Raw genomic sequence first — 7,126 nt, 5'->3', positions numbered from 1 at the left:
TCACTAGGTGAAGATAAACTTGATCAAAGCGAAACGCTTTACCAACACACGATTTCGAGATAAAAGATAAGCAATGAATGCTCAGCTCGAAATGTCAAATGTGTATGATCTAGTCTATATAGCATACGACTTTTGTCTCATAAGAAGTAGGAGATAGAAGAGATAGACTTTTGAGTGATAGATAAGTTCAAGTCTCCACATACCTTTTTGTTGATGAAGTTCCACGGTTCCTTGTATAGATCTTCGTCGTTGTATGATGAATCGCCATGAAGTCCTTGAGATCAACTACACTTTTCTATCCTAGTCTGAGACTTAGCTATGTAGGCTAGAAATCAAGACTTATACTTTTGATCACTAACATTGACAAACATGCTTGAGATAGCAACGCATGCGAGGTTGACCGAGCTATGCTCTAACAGTTGTTGAACCCCCGCTTTTTCAATTGGTATCAGAGCAGGCAAGCACGTATGTGTTTGTAGCGATCTGATTATGGACGAGTCTATCTCTAATAACGTACATGTTCATAAATTACCAGATGATTTTCAAAGCTTGGATTCACCAGAGAGGACTGTCACATCTAAGTCAGTATCTAAACATTCTTTTAATGTAATAGGTTGACAATTTAAAGTCTACATTATGTCAGTCCGACTCCTTACCTCAGGACGCCGAGTATCAATAGCATCTAGCACATCTCTCAGAACGTACAGAGCAGCACTAGCCTTTTGGATTATGCTGCAACATATTGAAATCAATATAAAATCAGACAACTTATTACTTGTATAGCCGTTTTTTTCTTCATATATACTTGGTTACACCAAGTTGAATCTATCAAACTGGAAGGCATACAAAAATTATCTGACATTCTGTACCAAGTACCAACATATTCAGAAACCCCACCATATAATAGCAATTACGAAGGATGATATTTCATTAAAGAAGAATCCCAGAACAGAAACAAAAGATAAAGAAACATAGCATGGAAAGAATTTTCTACGGGGTTGACCAAGATATAAAGTCAAATGGATAAAGCGTCGGTCAAATGCTCAAATACATAAATATTTTCAAGGGGTAAATATTTTTTAAATCTGTTAAGTGGTTCCTTCGGTAACCAGTTTAGTTTCTCTGTTAGGCACAATATACGGCATAACAAAACACAACTATCAAAAAAAAAATATTGAGCTAGCAACTAGCTTAACAATAGTTCAAAAAAAGAACAATATGATGCTATGTGCAGTACAAGGGTTTGGACTCTTTGAATAAGTTTTACTGACACAATCGCATTGATGGAAAACAGAAATAAATATGACAGGATTTTATTACCTAGATTCGGATGAGTTCTGTGAACCTGATTGTTGAGCGACGACCCCTTTACGGTTAGGAGACAGAGGTTTCACTTGAGATAAACTACCGTTGGGTGCCACTGGAGTAGGATCTACAAGGGAGATGGTGGGTCTTTGAGGAAACTGTATACCCGCATTCTGGAAATACAAAAAGAAAGCATAACTACATTGTACTCTAGTAAACTGAAGGTGTTGCAAAGGGACAACAAATATAATATATGGAACTGCCGAGAGGTTCTTTAACCCAAATTTACTTGATTTAAGATTCAAGAGAACTCGGCCATCATTCATTTGTACCTACCACCAACTCAGAATATGCAGCATAATATTGAGGGAAATTTCCTGAAGCTCCACCAAGTGATGCTTGTGTGGCATAGAGAAGACGACATATGCTCTCACGTACAGGCAAATCCTTCTGTAAAAGAGTAGAAAACTCAAATGAAGTATTTCAATGATGTCCAAGAAGCAGGAAACGTTTCATAAGGTAGCATTTCAAACTCCACCAGAAAGCTAACCAACCTTTTTCTTCACTATCTTCACCAGTATATGAAGAATTCCCATATCAAGGACGTGCCTGTGAATATGTTCTCCACATTTATTAATCAATACTTCCAACAACTGCGAGACAGGACAGGTTTATATGGTCATATATAAAATAATCTTATTAGGAATAAAAAAACATAACTTAAGTCATAACACTTCAGAAGCCAGTGTTGACAACCAATTAGTTGATATTGCGATCCAGAAAAATGTTTCAGCTTAGACGTTCACATATTCCACAAATCTTATAACACGAAATAAATATTTTACGACTATAAACCCAAAACATTGAAACTGAAGAGAGACGATTTCTTTCCCATCGTAAACCCGTAAGTGAAGCCAAACGTTTTACATTTGTAGACTATAGCAGATTAATCTGGATTCACGCAATTGAATTCCTAATTAGTAATTAGACATACTTCAGTGAGTCTATTTACTTATTAAAATGTTCAATGTACATCTGAAAACATTATACTCTAGCAATTTTAAACCCTTATTAAGGATATCCTTCATATCGCTATAACATTCAAAATTTTCTTAACTATTTTTTTTCCAAGAATTGAAAGACATGATATTTAATTCACGATAACACATAGAGAATGCACTAACAATTACATTATAAATATGCACATTTGAGTTCTTATCACCCAATCGTCGTGTTATGACTTTTATAACATCTCTAGCCTCCCTGCACATCCAACAAAAAAGAAAAACCATACAGAAAGTGAATGAGTATTATCATTGTTTCTAAAATTGACAATCATACAAGCTGATAAGTGATAGTTTTGTACCCTTGGTCATGAGCAACTAGTTCACAGATTTCAATGTTCTTAATCCAATCCATTTCTGTCAGTTTCTCACTTGTTGCCAAATTAACAAGCTCACTTGTCATTTCTCTTTCTAAAAATCAAATCTAAGAAAAACAAACAAAAATAAATGTTCAGAACTTACTTAAATTCAAGTGATATGCATATTTATTCTACACATTATAAACAAATCACACTGAAGAAACACAAATTTTTTACAAAAAATTACAGTCATGAACTCAAAATATCAAATTGTAGAAAACAGTTAATTCAGATCTCTACATAACTAGCAGAGTAAATATAGAAAAAAACCCAATGATTGAAACTAAGATTTACTTACGTTGGACCTGAGTTACAGATATATGGATAGCTCTTCTTCTTCTACTAGTATTGCTACTCTGCAAAGTTCTTTCTTTGTTTTTCTTTTTCGTCTATTTTTTTTTTGTTATTGTTTTTTTGAAAGAGAGAAAGTGAAAGTGTGAGTATATGGAATCTATAGGAAATGGGCGGTTGGATTTGCAGTGGCACCGTCATTTTTACTGACAACAAAACAAAAAAAGAAAAGAAAAGTTACAGAAAAAAGGTCGAATGGAAGGACGCTGAAAGAAACATAGATAGTGTATGGGCTTTGAGGAGTTGGTGTAGGATCAGAATCTCGCAGCAATAATGCCTCAGCGAAATTATTAACAACACAACACAATAATGTCGCAAAGCAATTTCAGAAAAGACATAATAAACGACATCAACTAAATCATGAGAAAAATATGATGGACTTGCGAAAATTAGGAAGTGTGCGAGATTAATATTTGTAAGGTTGCGAGAATGTCGCAAACCATATACGAAAATAAAGGACAGATTAGCTGTCATCCACTATGTATTACCCTATAAATAGTCATTCAATTGTAAAGAAAAAAGGGAGAGATCTTTTCTGAGTGAGAAGCAAGTAAATAGAAGAGAGAAAATCTAGAACAGTGGTTATCCTTGATTCCTTCATCTTTTCTTGTAAGATTGTTCAAATATTCATCAATAAAATTAAGATTGTTAATCCAAAAATGAGTTGAATGTTAATGAAATCTTGTGAAGGGTGTAGTGTAGGATTTCCTGCAACTACATAATGGCGCTAGAAACAGGGAACAAAAATTGAAGATCACCCTAGAAAAGGTTGAAGATTAATATTCTGATTTATGGGAAATTAGAATAACTGGTGAAGAATTTTACAGAATCTCTTACAATTCATTAATATTGAAGAAATGGCTAGAAGGAGGAATATATCCGAACAACCAACAACCGCTAGAAGAAGAAGTAAAAGACTTGCTGGAAGGGAGGGAAGTGAAACGGGAGAATCTACTAGAATAAGAAATGATGGAGAAAATCAAATTCAACAACCAGTTCAACAAACACCAGTACAAAATAGAACTATGGATTATGATAGAGTGAGCATACATACTTGGCGATCAAATTCAGCAGATGAAGAAGAACGATAAACGAGAAATAATAGACAAACATAGGGAGGACAAGAAATAGTTGAAGGAATAATTCGTGAAGATGAGAAAATTGGAGCAGTAGAGATGTTGAGACGAAGAATGCATGAAGAAAGAAGAGCTGAGACAGAAAAGCGTGCAAATCTAACAAGGCAAAATCACGAATTGAGGATGGAAAATATGAGACTACAGAGTAGAAGATCAAGAAGTACTACAAGATCGTATTCAAGATCGACTAGAAGAGAGATGAGGCGAAACTCATCCACAGTTAATGCTGAAAATAATATTCGAGAAGAAATACGAAATCCGAATGAAGAACATCGCGAAGGTAGAGAAAGGATTGATGATCGTTACGTTCCACAAAATGAAACTTTTGATGATAGGAAAAATTATAGAAATCAGGAGAATGGACAACGTCAGGGACGAAATAATCAAGATGGTGAAGGAAATCGAGAGGAAGGAATGAGAATTTTACATGAGAGAGAAACTCAAAGAAATCAACAAACGATTGAAGAAGAAATTGAAAGACACTATGCTGAACAAGCACGTTTAACTTGCGAACGTGAAAGATTGAGAGCGGAAATGGAAGAACAAGAGCTTCAGGAGGCAATTCGCCAGAACGATCATGATAATCGAGAAAGAAGACGTACACAAAACCGGAATAACGGTAATCTCAAAGAAGAGTATGATAGAATACAGAGGAGGGCTGAAAGACAACGAATGGAATTGATAAGAAATGAACAAAATCATAGAGGGGAAAATGAGAGACATCATCATATATGAATTCAAGATAGAGATGAGGAAGAGAACCGCAGGAGAAGACGAGATGAGGATGATGAAGAAGAAATGCAAAATTTCGCGAGAGAAGAAAGACATGACGCAGAAGAAGGGATGGGAAATTAAAAAGACCAACGGATCAAAATTCAGGCGTAAATGAACAAATCTTAAAAGAATTGGAAGAAATGAGAGGAATGCTAAATAATAGAGGAGAAGTAGGCAGAAGACAATTAGATGAAGCTATAAAAGAAACTGCGAAAACTCTATTTACAAGAGAAGTACAACTAGGAGGAATACCTCCGAAATGCAATTTTCCCTCATTAACCAACATTTTTGATGGAACAACTTGTGCAATTCAAAACATTAAAGCCTACGTGAGGTGTATGTTGCAGTGGGAAAATCATGATGACGTATTGTGCAAGTATTTTGCATCCAGTCTAACAGGAGAGGCGTTAAAATGGTTCGAAGATTTACCAAAAAATACAATAACATCTTTCAATCACTTGCAGACCACATTCTTGGGGGCATATATAAGTAACAATTCTTCGGGACCTGGTATTGAAGATGTGTTTGGATTAAAACAAAGGATTGGCGAAAGTTTGAAGCAGCTAACTAAAAGGTGGAGAACTATGTGTAGTGAAATGGCTGGCCGTGTGGATGAGAGATATCTTATCTTATCATCTATCAATGCTATGTTCACAACCAATCTATTGTATATCCAAATTTACAGAGTCAAGAATACAATCACAATGACTGAACTGCGAGAACTTTAGGAAGAGTATATTACTCTAGAGGAAAGGCGAAATGAAATTAAATCATGTCCAGTTGCGAATACCAATTCACAAGCAGCGAATGCAAGCTTATTACCTAAACTAATAAACACAGTGGCGAGCACTTCGCAAGTACAACAAGAAAAGGTTACGGGCAACAATCAACAGAAACTGGTGGCTATGGAAAGCCGAGATCAAGAGGAGTATGAAAGAGAACTAAATTTCTACAATCTTGGTGGAAATAATAAGATTCAAAGACTTGATCAGCAGCAAGAAACTTATGGAGGTCAAAGACAAAAGTATAATAGAAGACAAGGAGGTCACAAGGTAGTATGGGAAGAAATCAAGATGCCACCTCTGAATGAAAGTGTGGAGAAAATATGGGAAGCTATAATTTTGATGGAGAATATACCAACACCATGGAACATGGGAACGGAACCACCTCAAAGCCGCAAAAGTCATGAGTTCTGTTCTTATCATCATTTTCACGGACATACTACAAATGATTGCAGAAATATAAAGAGAATTATTCTGAGAATGATAGATCAAGGAAAACTAAACCACTTTCTGGTAGGACACCCACAATCTCAACCATTACTACCACCACCACCAGAGCATCACAGAGTAAACACGGTGAAAGAGAAGGAAACGTTCTTCATAGAAGTTGGTGCAAAAGCAAAGAATCTATTCTGTCACTCTATCGTACATTCATACAAGACAATTGAAGATTTTCATGACAATGTTTTGAGTAGAGTGTTCGCAAGAGACAGTGATGGAAGAGAAATTATGAACATTGCGAAAATCTCGCCACTAGAGGAATGGCAAGCAAATTATTTCTTTTACCGCAGAAGAAATCCCCGAAGGTGGAGAGGTACATGACAATCCATTGGTAGTAAAATTAGAAATTAATCCAAATCCAAAACCGAAAGAAGATGAAGATAATGAAGCTGAAGACTCATGGGCAACTAATAGGATTCTAATCGATACCGGAAGCTCTGTGAACATCTTATTCTATCATACTTATAAAACCATGGGAGGGAGAGATGATGATCTTATACCATCAACATATAAGATATATGGTTTTAATGGTACTACCAACAAGCCTAAAGGGGAGGTTACTATGCGAATTCCATTGAAAGGAATATCTTCTGAAATCCTATTCTGTGTTGTTGACGTAGAGTCACCCTACAATGCATTAATTGGTCGACCTTGGCTACATGGGATTCTAGGTGTAGCTTCAACTTTCCACCTCCCTCACCCCAGCGGTGTAGGAATCATAAACGGAGATTGGGTTGAAGGAAAGAAATGTTACGAAACTGAGGTAGAACCCTGCAAAGGAAGAGCAAACAAGAAAGAAAGTTGGCGACACAAAATCGAAGAAACACAAAGAAGTGATAGATTGATGGTGGATG

The sequence above is a fragment of the Papaver somniferum genome, chromosome 7 (genome assembly GCF_003573695.1).
Source record: "Papaver somniferum cultivar HN1 chromosome 7, ASM357369v1, whole genome shotgun sequence".
Classification (NCBI taxonomy): Eukaryota; Viridiplantae; Streptophyta; class Magnoliopsida; order Ranunculales; family Papaveraceae; genus Papaver; species Papaver somniferum.
Note: the sequence above shows the minus strand (reverse complement) of the source record.